The 11,851-nt window shown below is 39.7% G+C and overlaps 1 non-coding gene across 1 annotated transcript; it reads right to left on the bottom strand.

The window, feature by feature from the left end:
• Nucleotides 1-11,304: 11,304 nt before the first annotated feature.
• LOC120108674 lies at nucleotides 11,305-11,410 on the bottom strand. The gene has a single exon (XR_005509940.1). It is a non-coding gene; the product is annotated as a small nucleolar RNA R71 (small nucleolar RNA).
• Nucleotides 11,411-11,851: the final 441 nt, after the last annotated feature.

The raw sequence follows: 11,851 nt of genomic DNA on the forward strand, positions 1-11,851 counted from the left end.
GATTCAAAAGAATAGTCCTTGAGTCGACTTCTAGAAGTTCAGAGTCGACTCTGGCGCTCTGGAGTTTCAAGGAATAGTGCTCGAGTCGACTCCGGAACTTTACGAGTCGACTCCGACTGAGAACAGACAAAAAAATAGAGAGTTGATTTTCAGTGCTACAGTGCTCGAGTCGACTCCGAGACTACAGGTCGACTCCAGGACTGCAAATAGACAAAAAACAGAGAGTTGATTTTCAGTGCTACAGTGCTCGAGTCGACTCCAACTTTAGCCGAGTAAACTCTAACACGCTGGGAGGCATAACGGCTAGTTTTTTCTTGACTCTAACAGCTCTATTTTTGTCTCTAACGGCTAGATCTTTGTTCCCACGCCATCCAAAGCTATAAAATCAAGGAAAGAGCTAGGTAAGAGGTAATGGAAGTGGGAGAGAACATTTAGGGAAGAGATTTCAAAGAGATTCCAAGAGAAACCTTCCAAAAGCACAAAAGGGCCATTCAAAGCAAAAGAGAGAGAAGAAGAGTATCCGAGTGAATCCCAAAGCTTCCTCTCCAACTGTGTGCTGCTTCAGTTATCCTCTACCTCGTGCCAAATCAGAAGAGGGTCAAGTAAAGAAGAAGCCCAGTTCCTTCATCTACAAATTTGTTTGAGGACTTCTTCTCTTTACTCTACTTGTTTACATTGCTATATTTGCTTGTTTAAGAAGCTTGTATTTGTTTTAAATTCTTAGTCTAATATCTTGTAACTTGATTCAATCAAGGGATTGAATCAAGGGGTTAAGGTTTGTTGGTGAGCCAAAGGAAAAAACCAACGGTGTTAAGGTTTGTTGGTGAGCCAAAGGAAAAACCAACGGTGTTAAGGTTTGTTGGTGAGCCAAAGGAAAAACCAACGGTGTAAGGTTGTGGTTGGTGAACCGGGGAAAACCAACTGGGTTGGATTGTGAGCCCGTGAAAACAATCAGTTGGTTCTAGTCGGTGAGCCTGTGAAAACCAACCGAGTTCGTTGTGATCTCGCAAAACAACAAGTTGGGTTGTGAGCTTGTAAAACAACCGGCTGTAATCTGAGGGATTATAGTGAAATTCCCAAGAGGTCTTGGGGAGTGGATGTAGGTGCTGGGGTGCACCGAACCACTATACATCTTTATGTTTGTGATGCCTTATCTCTTGTATTTCATGCCTTACACTCATACTTGATTATGTAATATCTCTAGTTTTCTATAGAGTTATAAGTGATTGTTTAGAATTTGTTTAGCTTCCACTCCATTCTTACCATATACATAGATTAAAATTGATCATACAACTATAAGTTAATTTTAGATCAATTACACCCTAAAGCCATAGTATAATTGCTCTAGCTTAATTTTCCACTGCTTTACTTGTAATTGCCTAAAGCTTAAGTAAATAACATCTTATCATTCCGCTGCATTCAATTCAAAGTAAAAATTAAGGAACATAATTTTTAGAAAACCCAATTCACCCCCCCTCTTGGGTTGTCACCTTGGGCAACAAAACAACATACATCTTATGTATTTATTTTTATTTACTTATATTTTCAGATCTGATTTGTTCATTAAAATCAGAGATCATATGAATTATAAACTTTATTTAGATATAATCTAAACAATATTATAATTTCAGATTTATTCATGTTACTAATCCTAACACAAACATGCATCATATGCATCCAAAATTTCTGATCCACTTAATCATGCATAATCAGCAATTAAATCAATCATAAAAAGCACTTTAGATCTAATCTAAACATGTTAATGATTTCAGATTTAATTGCAAGAATTAAAACATAAAAGTCTAAACACGAACCTTGCTCTGATACCACTGAAGGTAAATCCTAGGTTCTTCGGTGTTAAGCATGCTGAATTTTTTTTTTTTTTTGAAAACCATGGCTGAACCTGATCGGGTTGCCTACGTACTCCTTCATAAGGAGGATCAAGCCATACGTAGTTCTTTTTAATTTTTAAAACGTAGCGAAAAAATTGAATCAAACAATTTAATTCATGCATGCTTACAAGATCAAATCTAGAAATCAACACCTTAAGAACACATAGGATTATGCCGGAATCGTTTAAACAATTATGCTAAAACATTCATGCATGATTAACTAGCAGATCTGAAAAGTAAACACTCTATTCCGATTAATCTCCGAATATCCATCGAATGGATTCTGGAGATAACTCCGTGAGGAGCCCCAAAGGAGGGTAAAACCTCGGGGAATCAGACCTAGACCCTGACTCCAAAATAAAATATTGATGTGGAATTAATACCTTTTATGATAGAAGAAACTTGTGGATCTGATCCTTGACTTCGTAGTCACGCACACGAATGGCCTCTATGAGAAGTACACGCGAAGCCATAGGTAGATCGTCTTCCGCGGGAGTGCTAGCTCGCGCAGGAACGTTGCAATGGTTGAAGCTTTCTCCTTCTAAACACTCAACCTTTGATTGTTCTTCAAGGAGATGGAGGATGGACATGAGGAAGAATGAGAAGAAGGGATGGAGGCCCTTAGAGAATTTTTTCAGGATTTTTTTGAAACCTCTAAATATGGTATATCTTGAACCCAAGGCATGGGATTTTTTATAGCCAAAAGACCACCCCACGCCTCATACCTAATTTAGCCAACTAGTTTGGTTGATAAAATTCCCAAAAAATTCTGGTGATTTGGAAGCTAAGAGAATATAAAGATATCGAAATTTCATGCATTTTGGATCCCTAAAAGATAGGAATTCATGCATCCAAAGTTCAGCTGCAGACCACCCTATTTCATGCACCATGCAATCCCTACAAATTAGGAAATTCATCTAAATCTTTCTAGAAAGATTTAAGGTGCTATTTTTATAGAAAATATAGCCCCACGCCTCCTCTCTTCTCACGCCAATTTTTGGCAAAAAATAAAGAGGATAGACATAGAAAATATTGGGGATAAATTAAGGTGTCATTCTTCTCCAAGAAGATAAGGATGGGTTCCTAAAATTTAGGGATTCTTCTCCTTATTCAATTCTGATTATTTGGACTCATAATCCTCATCAAATAAGGTCTTCTAATTGATTTGTATCAAGCCCAATCCAATTGGGTCAAGTTCCATCAATTGGGTCAAGCTCAATCTACTTGGGTTGAACCCAATCCAATTAAGTCAAACCCTGATGCAGCCCAAATTGAATCCTATTCAATTTGGCTCAACCTAAGCCCAATTACTCAATCAAATTAAGTTCATTAGTAATCTAATTGCTAATTAATCCTCTAATAATTCAATAATTATTTTAATGCAACTTTTGCTTTGGATAATTTGTCAATCGAATTGACCAAATTATCCCTGAATGATTCTTAATCATCAATCAGCCATTTGATCAACCTTGAAACTTCTATGCGTGTGACCTCATAGGTTCGAACCTAAGTCGGTAGTATAGGAACATCTTCCTATACTAATCGATGTGACCATCTAGCAATGGTACCCGACGTTCGGATAGGCCGAATATATGCGAAGCAAATATTCTGGAATCCTGGATTATGGTTACTGTATAATTCAATCCCTTTGACTCCTAATGCTAGGATGACTTAGAGCTCACTGTCAACCCTATAATTAGTACATCCATTATGTGATTAACTTTAGATATCCCGTAACTCCTCACTGGGATTATCCTGGCCAAGGTTTTGCTAAATTAATCGTAAGACATTATCTTCTATTTCCAGGAGGCGTCAATTCCATCTCGACTCACAACTGACTACGCAAGTACTTGACTGCACCCAGTGACCTTCCGTCACTGAATTAGAAATTCAGGTAGTCCGGTACCAAAGTACAGTGAGTTGCTTTCTAGTCACAGGTTGCGATCTCAGATCAGAGGGCCAAACTTATACCCATATCCACTCGGAACATCTCTTGATAGTAGAGCGTTCCGGAATTGATCACGTTCAGTGAAATGTACTCCTACACTTCACCTATGTGGCATACCAGTGTCTCCACACTTCTTGGTTAAGAGGACAACCAACGTATATGTCACACAATGATCTAATCTCGATAATGCTGTCGTCCCAGTAACAACATATCATTTGGTCGCGAACCAGTTTAAGGACTCAAAGATAAATCCTTCTTTATCATAACATAAGTCCTAAGGACTGTTAGATGTATGCCCTAGAAGCCAATCTGGCTGACACATTGTTGATTCTAGGGACATAATTTTGTACTTGACTATTTATTATTGAATAAATAAAAGGCATCTTTTCATTCATATTATTTATGTGTCTATGAATCGTCCAAGAAATTAATAAGATGATGATGCATATTCTCAAGAGTTGAGAATTTGAGCCATGTATCATTGGTGATTAATTTCTAAATGCTCCTGATCAATGGATCATCACGAGGATGGTGATCGATCCGATCAGTGCACAGATCACTTTCCTTCTGGATGGACGAGACTTGAGTCCACAGTGTAGGGACACTGAAGTGATAGTGCAGGTGCTTGTTAGAGAACAAGGGTACTGAGCGTGACCAAGACAAGAAGTCACTTGGATGTCTATCCACTCGTCAGTGACTTGCTTGATGTTGCAGTAGTATGACTGGTCCTTTGACCTGCGGTGCTTCAGCTACTCACAGTGAGGTTATTGTAGTTTGACTACACGTATACATGGTCTCTAGTCATATGGGTCCTTGTAGTGTAGATTGGCTGCAGTAAGTTCACTGTAGGAGTAGGGTATGCACTTACATGGAATCTATCGACCTTGATAGAAGAGGAGTGATCCTATGTGATTTGTTAGACTGAGTTCTAAGACCTTGGCCAGGGCAGTAATATAAAGTGGAGAAAGAGATTTCCACTATCGAACTCGAGTCGAATAAATCTTGACATATGACAGACGAAGGGGTTTGACGAGTTATCCATGACCTCCGTCCTGTAGGGATCCACGATAGTAGGACTGTATCACACGATAACTGCACCTAGAAGTTCATCATTCTATTCTACTGGGTAGCCACTACATGCTGCTAGGTGTCACTGGTGGATGGTGGGACTCACAGGGATGATCTCGATGATCGATAAACCCTAAAGAGTAGAGTTGGAATCGTTCCAATCCATTGAAAGGAGTTTTCAATGATATTGTGATAGAGATCATAATATATCTCACTACCAGTCAGAGTAGAACCTATGGGGTCACACACACTAGAAGTATTGACCGATCCGATGGTTGAATCGTGATTAGGAATCACTAGTAATCAATTCGATTGATATTCAGTTGAAGAAGGAACAAAGGGAATTAATTAATTGGACTTAAACACAAATCCTACTTTGAGTAGGATTCCTAGAGTCCTAATTGGATTAGGATTGGGAATCCTAGTTGGAGTAGGACTGGGATTCCTACTTGAAATAGGATTCCTACAATCCTAATTAGATTAGGAGTTTTGAATTAAAATTGGATTCCTACTTGGAATAGGATTCCTAGAAGACCTAATTGGATTAGGACTTCGAATTCAAATAAGAGTCCTAATTGGATTAGGACTAAAATTAAATATGTCCTAATTTGGATTAGGGTTTCTTAAGTCATAATTAATTATTAATCTAATGAATCAACATGACTCATAATTGGGTTAGGATTGAAGAGTTCAATTGAGTCATGGTTCACTCAAAGTTCTAATTGGATTAGGACTAGTATAGTTTGAACCCAATTGATTCATGATTTGGTTAAACCCTAATTGGATTAGGGCTAAACCACATTAGGGGCTCCCAATCCTCATTAGATGAGGATTAGGTTAACCAAGTAAGAGGGGCATGAGCCCCTCTCATCTACTTGGTGCGGCATGAAGAGAGGGGGCCGGCGCCCTCTCTTAGGAAACTAGTCTAGGGCTCCTAAGTTGTAGGAGCCCTAGATGCTTTATAAAGAGGTGAAAAGGGGGCTAACGCCCTAAGCATTGAATCTCCTCTCCTCCCAGCCATAGCCACCCTCTCCCCTCTCCTTGTTTCATCCGCAAGCAAGAAGAAAAGAAGAAGAGGCTAGGCGGCTCCCTTCCTCCACTCTTCCTTGGTTCCAACGCAAGGAAAAAGAAGTAGGCTGCAGGGGCTTTGATTCTTCTTCAAACTTCATCCTTCTTCTTCCTCCTCTCAAGCACAATCAAGGGTTGATTGAAAGAGAGGAAATCAGCCATCCAAAGTTGTCTCTGCAAGGGAGCTAGCACCCCGGGAGACAAGGAAGCTTTGATCGGTCCTCTGCTTCGTGTGGATACCCGTAGAGGCCGGGCACTTGAACGGCTTCAAGCGAACCTTCATCCTAAACCACGAACTTCATTTTGCGGTGATCATCTACCCGCACAAGGTGAAGATCTGATCTTCTAAAGGTTTTAAAAGTTTTTAATCCTTATCTATCTACGAACGGTTTTTGAACAACGTTCATGCGATGAACGGTTGATCCTGCACATGCCTCTTCCGCTGCATCTGAATTTTTTTTTAAATTTCAGCGGCATGATCGGAGATTTCTAACAAGGACTTCATCATATAAGAGTTCATTTGAAGATGAAATGATGAATAATGCCAAATAATACTTTATTAATTTGTCAATTCATTTACAAAATTCAATCATCAATATGCTGACGATTGACATTTAGGATACAATTTCCAACATTCGTAAGACCTCGGTCGGGGCAGATTGTACAGTGGAGAAAGAGTTTTCCACTCTCAAGCTTAAGTCCAATAAATCTTGACATATGACAGGCGATGGGGTTTGACGAGTTGTCCATGACCTCCGCCCTGTAGGGATCCACGATAGAAGGACTGTATCACACGATAACTGCACCTAGAGGTTCACCATTCTATTCTGCTGGGTAGCCACTATATGCTGCTAGGTGTCACTGGTGGATGGTGGGACTCACAGGGATTATCTCGATGATCGATAAATCCTAATGAGTAGAGTTGGAATCGTTCTGATCCATTGAAAGGAGTTTTCAATGATATTGTGATAGAGATCACAATATATCTCACTATCAGTCAGAATAGAACCTATGGGGTCACATACACTAGAGGCATTGACCGATCCGATGGTTGAATCTTGATTAGGAATCACAAGTAATCAATTCGATTGAAAATCAGTTGAAGAATGAACAATGGAATTAATTAATTGGACTTAAAACACAAATCCTACTTCGAGTAGGATTCCTAGAGTCCTAATTGGATTAGAACTGGGAATCCTATTTGGAGTAGGACTGGGATTCCTACTTGGAGTAGGATTCCTACAATCCTAATTAGATTAGAAGTTTTGAATTAAATTTGGATTCCTACTTGGAGTAGGATTCCTAGAGTCCTAATCGGATTAGGACTAAAATTAAATAAGTCCTAATTGGATTAGGGTTTCTTAAGTCCTAATTAATTATTAATCTCATGAATCAACATGACTCCTAATTGGGTTAGGATTGAAGAGTTCAATTGAGTCATGGTTCATTCAAGTTCTAATTGGATTAGGACTAGTATAGATTGAACCCAATTGATTCATGATTTGGTTAAACCCTAATTGGATTAGGACTAAACCAAATGGAGGATTAGGGCAACACAAGAAGGAAGGGATCACGCCCCTCCTCCTTTTCTTCCTTGGTGCGGCAACACAAGAGGGGCCGGCGCCCCTCTTGGTAAAAGATCAAGGGCTCCTAAATTGTAGGTGATAAGTGCTTAATAATCTATAATTTAGTTATCTTTCCATAGCACTTATCAATATTTTTAAACTGATAAATATATATTTTACCATAAAATTAAATAAACATTGAAATGAATTTAAAATATGGTAAGAAGTAAATAATTCTTTTCTCAAAACAGACTCTAAACTTGTCTCTCTCCTGGTTATAATCTTTCATGAAAACATATAAGGAGGAGATTGTGTTGACCCGATTTGGTAACCTGATGGAGTTGTAATCAAGCTAAGGTTATAATTAAATGGATTTTGGTCCTGATTCGATCGAAAGTTATAATTAATTATGTATGGGGCAAAGGTTTGATTAACCATTTTTATTAGGTCACGGTCCGGTTTATAGTCTTGTCTGGTCGAGTTCGATCTAAAGCAGCTTAGCAAGAATTAAATTTAAATGACAATGGGCTCAAGGACAAGTCAACCATCATGACCCACCTCAAACCCAAAGTCAATTCCCAACCAATTCGTTATCTGCCTTCATATAAAATTTATAATAATAATAATAACTAAAAATTCACGATTCACTGTTCATATAAATAGTGTCCCGTTAAAACACTGTTCATATGAACAGTGTTAAAAAAAATAAAAAAAAAAAATAAAATGCCGAGAACACTGTTCATATGAACAGTGTTCCGTAAAAACACTGTTCATGTGAACAGTGTTAGAGAAAAAATAAATAATACATAATAAATAAATAAATAAATAACAATAAAAAAAATAAATAAATGGCTTGGCTACTGTTCATCTTCTTCCCCCGAAGAACACCTCACGCGGCCGCCCACCGTCCGCGGCGACGATCCCGTGACCAGCATCTCCGCCTCGTCTTCCACCTGTGACGCAGCCCGCAGCCGAGATCCAGCTCCGCCATCAAGCCGCGTCGAAATCCCGGCGTCTCCCTGTTGATCCCGCGGCCACCCACCGTCCGCAGCGTCCTCCCGACGATCCCGCGACCAAATCCGCCGGCGACCAGTCCTCCGTGATTCCAGTCGGCCGCAATCAGCCGCGTGCCCACCGTGCCCGTGCGGTCGACTCTTCCCAGCAGCGGAGATCCGGCCTCTCCGCCATCACCGACCAGATCCCGCGGCCCCTCTTCCTCCTCTCCCGCGATCTGCATCCCGGCACCACGCCCCGGAATCAGCCGCCGTGATTCCTTCTTTCCTCTCTCTGCGTGCGCCGGACGGCTATAAAAGGAGGAGGGTGGCCATCAGTGAAGGGGGCGGAGAGCTCGGTTCGAGAGAAAAAAAACAGGGGAGACCCTCTGTTTCGGTGAAAAGAAGAAGAGAGCCGAGAGGGAAGAAGGGAAAAAGAAATATAAAAAAAAAGAGAGAAAGGAGGGGGAAAGAGAATAGTTTCAATATTTTGGGAATAATGGGAGTTGATCAATTTCATTTGAAGATAGAAGGACATCCGGCCACCATGCGCGGCTGAACACCTAGTCTAGGGCTGGATGAAGCCCTAGCAATGTTACAGGGCATTGTAGTTCTTATTTTCTTTATCGTAGGGGAGACCCTCTATTTCGGTGAAAAGAAGAAGAGAGCCGAGAGGGAAGAAGGAAAAAAGAAATAAAAAAAAAAGAGAGAAAGGAGGGGGAAAGAGAATAGTTTCGATATTTTGGGAATAATGAGAGTTGATCAATTTCATTTGAAGATGGAAGGACATCCGGCCACCATGCGCGGCTGAACACCTAGTCTAGGGCTGGATGAAGCCCTAGCAATGTATCAGGGCATTGTAGTTCTTACTCTTTTAATTTTTTGGAGCTTGTTTAAATTCTTATTATCAATGAAAAATCTTTTTACTATGTTTAAACTTTGAGCATGCTATTTATTATTCATGTTTGCTAAAGTAGTCTAAGATGATCCATGCCTAGGAAGATGAGGTGCACTGCACCCTAGGTTAGCATAATTAGGTAGACACTTCATGCTACACTGAAGATGGATCTTCCTAACACTATTTATGCTTTTATTTTAAAAGGCTTGTAGCCAATATTGCATGCCCCTCCAAAAGATAAAAAAATAAAGAACACAAACCCTGATGCCATGCTATGTGGTGGACTCCAAACCCTAGATCCATTTATTCTGATAAATTCTAATTCGCACTCATAGTTTAATTTAGTTAAATTAAGTTAGCAAATTCTTCTTCTTGATTTATTTTTAAAAGAAAAATAACTTATTCTACAATCCCTGTGGATCGACACCTGTAATCACTATCCTATAGGATACGTGCTATTGCGTGGTTTATTTTTGAAATTGAAAGAACCGATCAATTTTTGGCGCCGTTGCCGGGGATTGCTAGCATAGTTATTTTTTCTATCATTAAAAAAAAATTAATTAATTAAAAAAAAACTTTCAAAAAATATATATAAATAAAATAAATTATTTTCTATTATTGTTACTTTTCTTATCTCTTTTTTTTTTCTCTTCTACTATTTTTTTTTAAATTTTCTTTTGATCTTATTTGATCAGGAATCGAAGGAAAAAATCTGGGATGATCAAAAAGAGAACTGCTGGAAAAGGAATGCTGTAGAGGTTTGCCTAAAAAAAAAAAATTAAATTGCTGGAGAAATTCCCTTTGGTAACCTCTAAACCTTTCTTATTTAAATTAAGTATTAGCTTAAAATTTTGTGGTGATTGTTTGATTTTTTTCAGCAAAAGTGTGAATGCATGCCTGATACACATACACCAATTAATTTGCACTTAGTAAGGGCAATCACCCCAACAAGATAAGAGCCGGATTTCATCACCGGACTCTTGCCCAATTTAGGTGAACTCAATCTCACATAGTGTCACTTTAATTAAAATCAATTAGACATTGGCCCCTAGGGACATTCGAGCTCAATAGGACGAAGATCACCGAAAGTTGCACCAATTTCGCTCTGTGGCTTAGTTGATGTCTAGGCAAGCTTTGTCCCTATAAGGGAGACAGTTCATCTGTTCGAGGCAAGTAGGTTTTAAGTGGGACCTTTGCGAACGCATCGTGACCCCTCTACTTACCTGGGAGCTTACCTGGTCAACTCGGTTCATTAGACCGGATTGGAGGCTTAGGTGCCCTCTTCAAACCAGTTAGGAGCTGTCTAGTGATTTTAGGACAAAGACTAGGATTGATATGCTTTTCTCTTTTATTGCATGCTTGATTGATCGAGTACTAATGTATGCAAGGTAGTCGTTCTAGAGTACGAAACCTATTACCTTTTGACCCTGAAATAGAACGAACCCTTAGGAACATTCGAGCTAAGATTAAAACATTAGGATCATCCCCACCTCTTAAGATGGCTGAAGAACAACCCAAACTCCTGAGGGAGTACTTTACTCCCACTATTTACACTTCCCCATCTTGCATTCGATTACCCGAGGTAGCAGCTGTACAATATGAAATAAGTCTAGTGTGATCCAAATGCTCCCATCTTTTTATGGGCTCACCAACGAAGACCCATACAAACATTTAGATGAATTTCTTGAGATTTGCACCACTGTCAAGATTCAGAACTTCACTGATGATGCCCTGAAATTTAGGTTATTCCCCTTCTCCCTTAAAGATAGAGCCAAACAATGGCTGAATTCTTTAGAAGCTAACTCAATTCGTTCTTGGGATCAAATGCAACAAGAATTCCTTAAAAAATACTTTCCTATAGGAAGAACGAACCAGTTTAGACGTGCCATTACAAGCTTCTCCCAAACCGAGGGAGAAGAATTTCATGAAACTTGGGAGAGATTTCGGGACCTAATCCGTAAATGCCCTCATCATCAAATACCTAAGTGGCAGCTAGTGCAATGTTTCTATGACGGTTTGACGGAATGAAACCGTCAGATGATCGATGCTGCATGCGGGGGGACTTTCATGCTTCGAAATGAGCATAAAGCATGGCAACTATTTGAAAATCTTAATGAAAACTCCCTCCACCATGCTTCATGTTTTCGTCAAGCACCCCCGAATTTTCAAAGAAAAGGGGCCATTTGTGAAGTAAGTCATTCTATGGACCTGTCTAGCAAGGTAGATGCATTGTCCCATAAGATTGACCAACTAATGATAGGAGGACATGTCGTTAGCTCTTCCCAAGCACAAGTGTGTGCTATCTGTTCTAGCCCATCGCATCCTATTCATGAGTGCCCCTCAGCACCCCAATATCCCGAACTCGTGCAAGAACACATCAATGCTGCCCAAACACAGCCCAGACCGGGTAATGATCCATT

Source organism: Phoenix dactylifera, unplaced genomic scaffold, assembly GCF_009389715.1.
Source record: "Phoenix dactylifera cultivar Barhee BC4 unplaced genomic scaffold, palm_55x_up_171113_PBpolish2nd_filt_p 001478F, whole genome shotgun sequence".
Lineage (NCBI taxonomy): Eukaryota > Viridiplantae > Streptophyta > Magnoliopsida > Arecales > Arecaceae > Phoenix > Phoenix dactylifera.